The 13,598-nt window shown below is 38.6% G+C and overlaps 2 protein-coding genes and 1 pseudogene across 4 annotated transcripts in view; 1 reads left to right on the forward strand and 2 right to left on the reverse strand.

The window, feature by feature from the left end:
* Positions 1 to 8,584, reverse strand: part of CCNY (cyclin Y) — a 315,204-nt gene extending 306,620 nt beyond the window's left edge. Inside the window, exons 1-3 of one of the 3 annotated variants that reach the window (XM_053895289.1) lie at positions 8,517 to 8,584; positions 8,024 to 8,131; positions 7,614 to 7,680 (exon numbers count right to left, since the gene is read on the reverse strand). The gene's annotated coding sequence lies outside the window, so the exon portion shown is untranslated. The remainder of the gene's footprint in view (positions 1 to 7,613; positions 7,681 to 8,023; positions 8,132 to 8,516) is intronic. The other 2 variants (XM_053895288.1, XM_053895290.1) reach the window with 2 other exon arrangements.
* Positions 1 to 13,598, forward strand: part of LOC109276297 (translation initiation factor IF-2-like) — a 107,004-nt gene that overhangs the window by 74,671 nt on the left and 18,735 nt on the right. Inside the window, exon 5 of the mRNA XM_053895358.1 lies at positions 11,589 to 11,634. The gene's annotated coding sequence lies outside the window, so the exon portion shown is untranslated. The remainder of the gene's footprint in view (positions 1 to 11,588; positions 11,635 to 13,598) is intronic.
* LOC109276292 (52 kDa repressor of the inhibitor of the protein kinase-like) lies at positions 253 to 3,383 on the reverse strand (annotated as a pseudogene).

Consider the following 13,598-nt stretch of genomic DNA (forward strand, 5'->3'; position numbering starts at 1 on the left):
TAAACCACAAAGCACTTATTTTTGTAAGTTTTCCAGTTTTGTTTATAAGATGAGATGAAGCAGTACACACAGCCATGGAAAAAGAGGAAAACAGACAAATCAGTTGTTGGTGTCCATGGCCTCTGATCCTGTCTTGACCATGAAACAGAGGTGTTCGACATATACCTGCTAAAAAGCTTATGAAGATGGAGGCTCAACAAAGGAGTGTAAACAGCAACAAACTGATGCACAACAATGGCAGGCTTGCCCATTTACACTTTTTTTTTTTTTTAATTTTTTTTTTCAACGTTTTTCATTTCCATTTACACTTTTAACTGTAGCTTGTTCCTTTAAGTTCATTTGGTAAAGACAAAATCTACACTGAAATCCTTGCTTGGCAAACTCACATGTTTCTCTCTCACTGTCTGGTAACTTAACTGTCCATTACAGATTTTTTTGGTAATGTTTATTTCATTATTTTGAGTGAGAGAGAGAATGTGTCTGAGTGGGGGAGGGGCAGAGAGAGAGAGGGAGAGAGAATCCCGAGTCAGGCTGTGTGCTGTCAGCACGGAGCGGGACTCGGGATTGGATCCCATGAACTGTGAGATCATGACCTGAGCCAAAATCAAGAGTCAGGACAGACACCCAACCAACTGAGCCACGCAGGTGCCCCACAGATCTTTAACATACTTAACATTCCTACTATTCAAAGGTCACTTGTGAATTTCATTGTAACATTTTATAAAATGTATTCCTTCCTCCCACACCTCTTCAAAATCTATTTCTTCTAAGAAGTGATAACTCAATACCCAACAATTGGATCCAGTGATAATAAATGTTATGTCTAAAATGACTTAACTAAAACAATTTCAAAGTGCCATTAGCAGAGATCCTATAGAAGTGTAATATGGCACTTTCAATGCTATCTTCTGGAATAACAGTTATATCTCCAAAACATGAGAGTTCAATCAGGGGCCATTTAAATAGGCAGATTATCAATGGCTAATATACTCCATGAGAAGTCAATAGGTCAGGATATTCAGTGAGTGGGGCACCTGGATGACTCAGTCAGTTGAGTGTGGTCTCTTGATTTTGGCTCAGGTCATGATCTCACACAGTTTGTGGGTTCAAGCCCTGCATCGGGCTCTGCACTGACAGTGCAGAGCCTGCTTGGGATTCTCTCTCTCCCTCTCTCTGCCCCTCTCCTGTTTGCATTCTCTCTCTGTGTCTCTGAAAATAAACATTAAAAAAATATTTTCAAACAAGATATTAGTGATAAATGGTCTATATACACCAGACAGCTTTTCCATAAGATGTTTTCACATTTCTTACAGATTTTTCCAAATAACAAGCATAAGAGAAAGCTTACTTTATTTTTTTTAACTTTTTTAAATGTTAATTAATTTTTGAGACAGAGATAGACAGAGCGTGAGTGGGGGACTGGCAGAGAGCAGAGACACAGAATCTGAAGCAGGTTCCAGGCTCTGAGCTGTCAGCACAGAGTCTGACCCGGGGCTTGAACTCACAAACCGCAAGATCATGACCTGAGTTGAAGTCGGAAGCTTAACTGAATAAGCCACTCAGGTACCCAAGATAAAGCTCACTTTAGAGGTCTGTTAGGTATTTTCAATGGTTTCTGAGTTATCTGTAGGAAGCTCTTAGTTGTAGAGTTTGATATATGTGTCCACAATTAAATCAGGATCATGTTTTATATCAAAATTTAGGTTCAGTAAAGCCAAGTTACTTGACCTTTGGTCTGTCAAAGTGTTCCTCAGGTATGCTTTGAGGCAATTTTACCCATGTTCATAGCATTCATTCTCAACCTTCATCACAGGAAGAATACATAGGACTTTCAGCAATGCATAAACACTAGGAAAAACTTGATGTCTTGCAGGTGCAGGGTTTCATAAATGGTGAATGGAAGCTCTATGTCTTTCCCTCCGTGTTTCCACTTGATTCTCCAATAATGCAGCTCAGGTGAGAGTGTGTCATGATTAGGCAAGTCACTTCTGTACATGTCAGCATGGTGCCCCCCCCCCCCCAGTGTATTAAATTTGAGCTGTCCCATGACAGAGGGTACCAGAGATAAGCATTTAAGAGCTCTGAGGTGCTGTTCTGAAAATGTATCTTTCAGTTCCTGAATAATGAGTTCCACTGTTGGGACATTAGAGTTTCTTTATAGTAACTCTCAGAAGTTAGCTGGGATTCCAGGTTACCTCGCTGGGCTCTGTGGAATTCTCCAGGGAGTTTCAGCTGAATATCAAGTTTGGTTGCCAACTTTATAGCTTTTTCAAGCCGAAATTCATGATAAACTTCAATATTTTCCATCATTTCATTTAATGAATGCAGCACTGCAGTCAAGTTACTGGCTACAAAGAAGACATCAGAAGTTTTCCCCTGGAGATTTTTCCCAAAGGCTCTTGTAAAAGATAGAACATTTTTAGGAACAACAATGGTAAGAATGAAATCAAAAGCTGTTCCCAGCTATATAGTTATTCCACCCAAGGTTTGTATCACTATACCATCTAAACATAAAACACGTGTTTGCAGGAGGTCCACTAAAATTTCACAAGCATCATGCCTGCCTGTCCACTGGGAATGACAAATTTCCTTCAGTTCAAGCTCTAAAAGCAGTTGTGGAGATCAATGGAAGAAAGAACAAACTTCCTCTATTGTTCCTAATACAGCAGGTACTCTCACAATAGGCACTGATTTTGCCAACCAAATATTTAAGGCACAGGAAGAGCAAAGTGTATAGACAGCTTGGGGATATTTCTCTAAAAGTCTAGAAGCAACAACTTTCATTTTGGAAGCAAATCCACTGGACGCAATGTAAGCCTGGCCATGATAATACTCCAGCTTAATCCCCACTTCTCCATTATCAACAGTATGAAATTTCAAAATTTCTGCATCAACCTCATAAGGCAAGAAGCCTACAAATTCCTCTCTCAGGTTATGAGATTCATCAACAAACCTCACCAACACAGACAAATATTCTTCCCTGATATGCCACTATGGCATCAGTGATGATGGAAAAGAGGAAGTGGCAGCCTCTCACTCCCCGAGGGTTTCCTCCCAAATGCAGCTCTCACAGATCTCTGGCATCTGCCTCTGCTATGTTTTCGAGCAGAACAATGTGTTAACTGCTATTGTCTCAATGCTTTCTATCAACTTCTTCACCAGAATTTATCCCACGCTCCAGCAGTGCTTGAACAAAGAGATCCTCTGGGAGTTCATCAGTTTCATGCCCTTCCAGAGGCATGTCTTGTTTTCCCATAAGAATAAAAATTTCAGGGGCACCTGAGTGGCTAAGTAGGTTAAGCATATGAGTCTTGCTTTCAGCTCAGGTCAAGATTTCACTTGTTCATGAGTTTGGCCCCACTGTCAGTGCAGAGCTGCTTAAGATTGTCTCTCACTCCCTCTCTCCCTCTCTGCTCCTCCCCTGCTTGTTGTCTCTCTCTTTGTCTCTCTCTCTCTCTCAAAATAAATCAACTAGAAAATTTTTTTAAAGAATCAAAATTTCAAATAAAGATTTTAAGTATTCTTTGTTTTCTTTCTTTTCAAGAGTTGATGAAAAATGTCTTCATCCTGTTCTTCAGCCCCTTCTTCCGCACTGGGATTCTGAGCATTGCTGTCATTTATTTCTTTGTTTTTATTCCTCTTCAGAATTTTCATCATTGTTTTTTCTGTTTCAGTTTCTTGATTTTATCTTCACTTATTTCTTTTGTTAGTTTTTTGTGTCTACTATGTGGATTGTTTGAATGACTGGCAAGAACAAACAAATATTGTTGGTATTGCATTATCTCCAAGAACTGTCCCATAAGGACTAGTTCTACAGATCATAGAGGTCTCAAAATGTTTGGCACATAATTGATAATGTTTATTTAGTTGATCAGGTGTTTTATCTTCTAAGTCTGCTTTCCCAGAATTCTCCACCCACTTCTGACATCTGGTGGGACACCTTGGGAACCCAAAGAAGGACAGATCCTGAAGAAGGCCAGATCCAACTTCCTCGTGCAGCTGGGGGTAGCGTGGAAGTTCTAGAACATCAGCGCCCACACAGACCCACACACCCTCCCCTCCTCTCCTCCTCTGGGCAGCCTTTCTGCAGGTTGGGTCTGGGAGGGAAGTCAGGCTGGAGCACCAGGGGGAGGGGCCTATAATTTTTTATGACAAGTTCATGCACATCATGTCAAGACAAAAATGGGAGAAAAGTAAACTTCAAATATTACACATGTAAGACATAATGGATTATGGATTATTTTGTCATCAATTGGATGACAAAGAACTGTGTTTTTTATTATGAAGTGATGTTATCACTGTGCTAAACCTACAGTATCTGTCAGTATTACTTAGGACTAAGCAATCATAACAATATTCCCAACTTACAGGAAACCACTTGTCAGAAAAAGTGGAAGTAGAAGAAGGAATACTTCATTAAGGTATAATTTTTTTCACTAATTTTTTTGAAATGAAGCTGCAACCGAAGTAAGTTTCCAAATAGTTCATTTGTTAGATAAAGCGAGTCATTGACCAGTGGTGTTAATTAAGTCATATTTGATTCCAAGCCAAAGAAATGTGTCCAGAGAAAATAAACTGGTTTAAGACTATTAACTTTGGGGGGGAAAGTGACTCAAAAGAGTTTAGGACATTGGAAGCAATATCAATAGTCCATTTAAAAAGAAGTCAAATGATTTCAAGGGGTTTTCCTTGGCTTTTGATAAGTCAACATACTGTTCAGTTGTTTTTTCAAGGACTAATGCCAGACCCAAAGTCACTGAGTTTCACCTATGAATGGTCTGTATGAAACAATTATAATTGAGAATATTTTTGAAAACAGTGAGAAAACACTAATCTAGTACAACCTGAAGTAGAATCTGCTAAGATGTGCTATAACTGATGGTGATAAAAATATATGTGGAGAAGAAAAGCTCTTAGTTGGATGAATTTACAGATTTTGAAAATTTAAGGTGTTTAAAGACTTCATTATATTCATTGTATTATTTATCAGCAGGTACTTCTTTTTTAATGTTTATTTATTTTGAGAGAGAGAGAGCATGTGTGCAAGTTGGGGAGGAGCAGCAAGAGAGGGAGAAAGAATCCCAAGTGGGCTCTGCACTGAGATCATGACCCAAACCCAAATCAAGATTCGGTTGCTTAGCTGACTGAGCCATCCAGATGCCCTTATCAGCAGGTACTTCTTTTTTTTTTTTTTTAATTTTTTTTTAATGTTTATTTATTTTTGAGACAGAGAGAGACAGAGCATGAGTGGGAGAGGGTCAGAGAGAGAGGGAGACACAGAATCTGAAGCAGGCTCCAGGCTCTGAGCTGTCAGCACAGAGCCCGACGCGGGGCTCGAACTCACGGACCGTGAGATCATGACCTGAGCCGAAGTCGGACGCTTAACCGACTAAGCCACCCAGGCGCCCCATCAGCAGGTACTTCTGAGGAACATATTTGATATCATGTCTTACGGAATTGGCAGTGTCAATAGTGAAATTCTACTCTCATGGACTTAATATCTTCAGCACCATAAATTTTGTCATAGATAGAAGTAAATCCTTAATTGTCCTACCATACAGCAGTGTGACATTTTAGCACTGATGAAATTATATTGAGATTATATTCAGCCCAGGATCAAAATTGAAATTCCTCTGAATGAGGACTTTCTTCAATCACTGTTAATTAACAGTGGGTGAATTTGGAAATTAGCTTTTGCTGCAGATTTGATGTTTCTTAATGAATTGAACCTAGAACTATTAGGCAAAGCTGAGCTTACATACAAAACTTACACTGCAGTAAAGTCATTTTGATGACAACTAATGTTTGAATCACAAGTAGTATCAAGCTGCTGTATTTACTTCCTATGTTGTCAAAAATTAAAACAAGAAGTTAAATCTCCACCCCACACGAATTTTCAGAGAATATATTTTCCAAGCTCAACCTACAGTTCCAGAAGTATTTTTTGAACCTTGCTTCACATGCAAAAGAAAAGTCAAATATTTCAAAATCCATCTAATTGTGCAAAATCCATCTAACTTCCACTTAACTTTCAATTGAACTGATTAATCTACAGTAACATACTAAAAGGTACATATCAAGGAAAGAATATAATAGAATTCTATAAATGACTCAAGTAATATTTCCTATTGAAATCACATGCTTATGATTGGTATCACTATTCAGCAGTACCGATTTGTGTGACAAGACATTTTCTTATTATATAAGTACCTGCCTCAATTTTGTCTCTTAACCTATAAAACCTATGGATTTACTATCTGGCCTTTTAGAGAAAAAAGAAAAACCCCTGATCTAGAGGACTGTGGGTGTCTGAAAGATACAGGGAGACCTCATTGAAAGATTGCTTGCTAGAAAGTTTGGTTAAGTATGAAGTCTAATTATTCTGATTTAGCAAACAAAGCTTTGCCTGCGGTCATATTACTTTAATCAAAAATAGAGCTGGCCCCAAAGCTATATCTTTCTGCTATAAACCTAACATGTAAGATTTAGTTTCAGCAAACAACACCAGCTGTCTCACATCAACATTGCCAATTTGAATTTTTATTAGTTTTATAGTTTTGTTTGTATTTCATTTGTATATCTTGCTTTGGCTTCAGACATCAGTAAGACTTATTCTCTATGTGAACATAGGTGAGGGCCCCTTAACCCTCCCAAATGTATTTTCATTTCTTGAAAAGGAACACAATGAATGCACATGAATCTGTTTCTTCAGGAAGTGTTAAAAAAAATTAAGTGAACCATTTTTCATTCAGAGATTGTGGACACAGGGTGCCTGGGTGGCTCAGTCAGTTGAGCATCTGATTTTGACTCAGGTCATGGTCTTGCAGTTCACAAGTTTGAGTCCCACGTCCAGCTCTGTGCTGGCAGTTCAGACCCTGGAGCCTGTTTCTGATTCTGTGTCTCCTCCCTCTCTCTCTGCCCCTCCCCTGCTCGTGCTCTGTCTCTCTCAAAAATGAATAAACATTAAAAAATTTTTAAAAATAAAAAGAGATTGCAGACATGATAGAGTGTCTAGAAGAGACTATGTCGGGCAGAATTGACCTTAACAAAGGTTAGGTCTTTCCTCTTCAAATGTGTTGGTTCTCAAACCTAACATGCACAGAATCACCTGATGAGCTTGTTTAACATGCACTGTCCCAAACTTTTCTTCCAAGGCCCAGGAGTATTCACCTCTGTCACACATCTCAGAACACCCTGATTGATGACACACAGACCACCATATTTTGAGAAACATGCCTTCAGATTCTTGATTTTCACCGCTTCATTCTGCCCTTTACTTGAGAACCGATAGGATCCTTCATGAAGCAACCAGGTGATTTTTTCTACAAGAACTCCTTACCATAAGAGGTGAGATAGGAAGAAGGGATTAGCCCATTTCACCTTGGTATCTTATTGTTATTACAAATCCTAAACTACACTTGTTTACGGAACATTCTAGAATACAGCAAGTGCCTTGAGCTATTTTGTGACTAACTAGAAGTAACTAGGGCTTTAATATTCAACCACCAAATAAAGAAAATTTCAGGTAAAAAATAACATGTGACAGGGACACATTTCCTATCAATCTAGTTATTTTTTCAAAAAGCTTTAAACAACAATCTCAATAATCTTACATTTTAGTGATTTTCTGCAATTTCCACTGAAGGTTCAAACATACATGAAAAGCCCTTGCTTCATTGCCTAAAAAAACAGATGAATAGATATTCATTTAGATAAAAATCATTAGATAAAAATCATTAGTCCAGCACATACTTAATGGTTAATATAGAATCAGAACTACTGAATTGATGTCTCAGTGTAAAGGCATCAAAAACCTAGTGTCTCTAAACAAGCACAATCACCTAAATTCGGGCCACTTCTTAAGCTAACATTGCTGAAGACTTTTACTGGATAAGTTTGTACAAGTTCCCCTGTCCCCACAACCCACTGCCCATTAAAACATAAGATACATTTATTAGAAACAAAAGCTTTTTCTAGGAAAGAACAGATTTTTGGCACTGGAAAATTATGGATCAAGTCTCACCTGTTAGCAAAATGCTGCAAGGCGGTGAATTCCAGTCCTAATTCAGCTTCTGATGTTGATATGACTGAAGGGGCTTGGGTTCACTGCCCAGTTTCCTCACCCATGAACCTGGAATAACAACACACCCTCCTTTACAAAGGAACCATATTGTGTAACACAAAGAAGTGACGACAGCCTTTTCCCAATTCAAGAGATGAAATTATAGCCCCATTGTGATATTCCTCACACATACTTCAACAACTCCCTGACATTTTAACTATTAATTACTTGTTTATTCTCAGTTTCAATACCTTTTATTCAGATCCTTTTGCATTCCTTAAACTTGCTTGTCTCCCTGGCTTTCGTATCTGTGGCTGAACCCCTCACCAACCTTTTGGCAAACATTACTCTTGACTCCCAGATCACCTATCTTTCCTAGCAACTCTGGGGGGTCCTCTCATGCTTCACACACAGCGCTCACCACCATGCCTCTGCCTGCTGCCTCTGGACACACCTGTCAGTCAGCCAGCTATCAATGGGCTGGCAGCAGTAGCTCTTGCATGGGATGGAGTGCACATCCCTCCCTGACTTTTACCCATTCCTCCCATGTGCAGCCCCGCACACACTGTAATAATGCCCCTTATGTGTCATAACTATGTCATTACCCCCCCTCAGGGCGTATGTCACTTCCTGACTTCTTTCAGATTCCTGGCATTCTGTACATGAGGCTGTTCAATATACCCCCCCAAATGGTAATTAATTGTTAGACTTGTCATTCTTCAATGGTTTGGTTTGTAAATTTGGCTTAGAGAAAGATGAGAGGAAAAAGGATACAACTCCAGGAATCCTATAGAAATCTGAAAACTCTAATATCCACCTCAAATATCCTAGATCTTAATATTCAACTCCCCAAGATTGTTCCCAGCTAAATGGATTCCCTCTTTCCTGAATCAATAAAAATTTTGCCATCACATAGACACCATTAACTGAAAATGTTGTTTTAGTGTAGTGTTTGTACTTATTATATCATGATTTATATTTGAAAGGCATCTGTATGATTATTATATATGTAAATAGTAACATCGCACTAATGTGGCATTACAAGGAAGGCCTCCATTCCATGCAAGTGAAACTTCTGGATAAATGAAAATTGCCTCCTTAAAGACCAATCTTTTGATTGGTCTCAATGATAAATAAACATTAAAAATTTTTTTTTGAAAAAAGGAAGGAAATTCTGTCACATGATACAAGGCTGAACCTTGAAGACATTATGCTAAGCGAAATAAGCTAGACACAGAAAGACAACACTGTGACTCCACTTATATGAGTTACCTAGAGTGGTCAAATTCATAGAGATGGATTGGGGGGCTGGGGGGCAGGGAAAACAGGGAATTGCTGAGTGGGTCAGAGTTTCAGCTTTGCAAGATGAAAAGAGCTCTAGTGGGGCACCTGGATGGCTTAGTTGGTTAGGCATCCTACTCTTGATTTCGGTTCAGGTCATGGTCTCACAGTTTGTGGGATTAAGCTCCGTGCCAGGTTCTGTGCTGACAGTGTGGAGCCTGCTTAGGATTCTCTCTCTCTCTCTGCCCCTCACCCTGCACACATGCGTGCATGCTCTCTCTCTCAAATATTTAAATAAAAGAAAAAAGAAGAGAATTCTAGAGATTGGTTGCACAGCAATGTGAATGCACTTCACACTACTCAGAAGTATATGTAAAAAGGGTTGAAATAGTAGGGGTACCTGAGTGGCTCAATTGGTTGAGCATCCAACTTTGGCTCAGGTCATGATCTAGCAGTTCATGAGTTCAAGCCCCACATTGGGCTTGCTGCTCTCAGTGCAAAACCTGCTTCAGATCTTCTGTCCCACTGTCTCTCTGTCCTTCCCCTGCTCTTGCTCTCTTTTTCTCTCAAAAATAAATAAAACATTTTTAAAAAATTAAAAATAAATAAAAATGTTTGAAATGGTAAATTTTATGTTATGTGCATTTTACCACAATTAAAAAGAAAGATATATAAAAAAGGTAGAAACATGCATTAATTCATTCAGTTAATATTTCTTTTGTGCCTACTATGTATCAGACCCTGTATTAGATCCTGCTCCCTGTTGGTGCCAGGGAAAAAGTGCTGAACAATACAAAGTTTTGTCCTTTATGGAGGTTATATTCTACTGTATAGTATTTAACAGGATATATACCTTTGCAATCTACCTAATAAAGTACACAATTTTAGGACACTGGTTTTTTGAACATAAATGATTTGTCTGTAAGATCTGCAACCTGACCTGTTTGGGTGTAGAATATATCTGAAGTTTAAGTATCTTAATTCTAGAAGATTATAATGATTAACATTTTAAAACTGACCTATCACCAACACCTTTTGGGTATGTTTGCTTAGTTTTTCTTTCTGTTATTTAGATTATGGAATGGGATATGACAGACTGAATATACAAATGGTCAATGGCCAGACCATTGTATGAAAATAAAACTTTGACCTGCAACCTGCAGCAACCTGTCCAGGAAACCAACCTCTTATCTACAATAAACAACCCAGGAAGCCAGCCTGCTATAAATCAGACTTAAGGGGAACAAGATGGCAATCTCCAGTGACACTGCAGGAAGCTAAACAATAACTACTGTAACAATCAGCCTAAAATGGCCAGGACTTGATTAATAACTGACAGCTTCCCTAATTTTTGTCCCTGCTTCCAACGTAGGACCAACCAGAGAAAGCCACATATGCACCCTGACCAATCACCTAGGATGTCCTGTTTCTAGTTAGACCATCTACAGATTCCCCATGCCGACAACTTCCAATCAAGCACTCCTGAAGCCCCCACTTTGTGCATTTTATAAAGCTTTCCCACTCCTCTGCCTGCCTTTGAGTCCCCACCAAAACACAAGGGACGGTGGCTGTCTCCCTTACTATAGCAAGCTCACAATAAATAGCTTTGGCTTTTCTCATTTTGGTGGTCTTTGTTTATTTCCACAGATGTTTGCTATATACTTGCAAATTGCTATTCAATCTTTTAAAGTGGTTAATAACTATCCACACATAATTGTTCCAGCTCCTTGGTTACAAGCAAGATCTCTGTCTTGCCCATCACCCTCTACCTGGTTCCCAGCTCTCACACCAGGTGGCCCAACATTAACTAGTCATGCAGTAGATGGCATGATTGCCATGCACCTGCCCCAGATCAACAGTTCTTTTCATTATTACAGTGGCATAATTTTTAACAAATAATGATCATTTGAAAAAATTCTTTTAGAGAAATTATTTTTCCACTTAGATTCCTAGTTAATCTTCTACTGTAGTTCTGGCATTGAGAAATATTTTCCATTTGTTTGTTCTAATGTTTGTGGATAGTTGGATGACCTCCAAATAATAGGAACATTTCTACATCCTACTTGAGAATATATGTGCAAGAACTTAGGAATGATTTCTGTTTGCTTGTATCTGAATAACTACTAGATAAACATCAGGTGTAAGAAAATACTTGATAAAGCTGGGTTGACTTTGGTGCTGAATAATCATTGTAATGAATATTATCTTTAAAATACATAATGTTCTTTTCTCCCTGTGCCTCCAGGTATATGACCTCCTTCTATTCTGTTGGCAGCATCCATTTGCCTCAGGTAGGATTATCATTCTTATGGCAGGAAGGCAAAGAGAAAATATTACATATTTTTTGCAGTCTAGTCTTTGTTTTTGAGAATTTTGAAGATCACAGGCTTGCAAACAGGTTTTAGAAGAGAAAGATGCCCTAAATTCCAAATACTCTCTCTTTGTGTTTCAAGAGGCAAATCTGGCTGGCTTAGAGATTATTCCAAGCATATTGTTCTTTAACAATGGATGGTCATTTGAAAAATTTAAACGTAGAACAATTTTGCTTTTTTTTTTTTAATGTTCGTTTTTGTGAGAGAACATGAGTGGAATAGGGGCAGAGAGAGAGAGAGAGAGAGAGAGAGAGAGAATCCCAAGCAGGTTCCACATTGTCAGCGCAGAGCCCAATGCAAGGCTCAATCTCCCCCACTGCGAGATCATGACCTGAGCTGAAATAAAGAGGCTGACTGAGTCACCCAAGCACCCCGAACAATTTTCCTTTAAACAGAGTGTAAGGGAATCATTGGAAAGGAAAAGGAAAATAGAAAAATCTCTTGTCTTTCAGGTCTGGGGAGCAACAGCAAGACAAATGTATGCTAAGATTTCCCCTCTAATGAGAGAATTACTGGGGAGGATGACATCTCCTGGGCTGCAAGGAGAGATTTTGGAGATTTCTTGTGCTTTTTCAGGCTCAATAAATCATTCCTCAGATTAGATTCTTGCTTATAATGTTAAGTTAAATGCATTGTGCAATGAGTCTTAGAATTCGGTATTTGGGTATTTCACACGAGTCTCTGCTCTATTCCCTGCTCCAGCCCATCTTCACCTGAAGGCAAATGGAAAAGGTATATAGCACAAGGGATCCTTTTGTTGAAACCCATTTATTGTTTGTTACCTTTTTTTTAGACATTGAATGTCCTAATTATGTTATTTCAAGAAAGTAAAAAATATATACCTTTTAGAAAAGTGACTGATTCACACATAGGGCTTGTTTTGAATCTGCAGGAAGACTAATCAGCCCAGGATATGGGGTGTCATTTGTTTCTTTATCAGTTTGGCTCCCTCTAGCCGTCAGTTTGCAAATTTTAGTAGGTTCTAAAATTAAACATTTTTGGCCCCTTTCTGTAGCACAATTTTTTCATAGGAAGGTTTTGGGGGAAATGATTAACTGATAGAATATATTTTTAGCAAAGATCATATTTAGCCTTTTTATGACAAATTACTAAGGTTTATATATAGGGTTGACAGATTTAGCAAATAAAAATACAGTGTACCCAGTAAAATTTATATTTCAGATAAAAAAAACCAAGTAATTTTTTAGTGTAAGTATGCTCCAAATACATTAATTGGGCAACTGTATATATTTGCATAGTGTTTTACATCTCATTTAACAAGTGAGGATTCTGAGGATCAGAATTTCCAATTCCAAACTATATTTTTCTCATTTTCCCATGGCTTGTTCTTGCTTTTTCATTCTTAGTTTCCCTGTAAGTTCCCAAAAGAAATCAGGTCAGAGGTCTGATCACAGGACACTTGATTTCAAGTTCCAAGGATCCTAAGATATCTTTGTTTTAACTTCACTAAAGGAAATGATTCAATAAGTACGATCTATGTGCAAGTCCCCAGGAGATCTTTACCTCTCACTAAATGAAGATTCAGTGAACGTAGGAACTATTTCTGTTTGCCGGGTTCCATTTGGACCCTAGTGTTGACCTGCATATCTATAGGCAAGGAATTAAGGCTTAGAGTCACTTGTCCAAGGTGACACTACTACTAAGTAGAGAGCTGAGATTTAATTCACATAGTCGGCCAGAACAAGATAGTAGCCGTTTCAGGCTTTGTGGGCCATGCAGTCTCTGTCAGGACCACTCAACGCTCCCATTGTAGGGCAAAAGTAGCCATGGGCAACACACCAATGAACAGGCATGGGTCGCCAAGCTCCAATAAACTTCATTTATGGGCACTGAAATTTGAATTTCAAATAATTTTCACATAG

The sequence above is a fragment of the Panthera pardus genome, unplaced genomic scaffold (genome assembly GCF_024362965.1).
Source record: "Panthera pardus isolate Hobbes unplaced genomic scaffold, ASM2436296v1 HiC_scaffold_6, whole genome shotgun sequence".
Taxonomy (NCBI): Eukaryota; Metazoa; Chordata; class Mammalia; order Carnivora; family Felidae; genus Panthera; species Panthera pardus.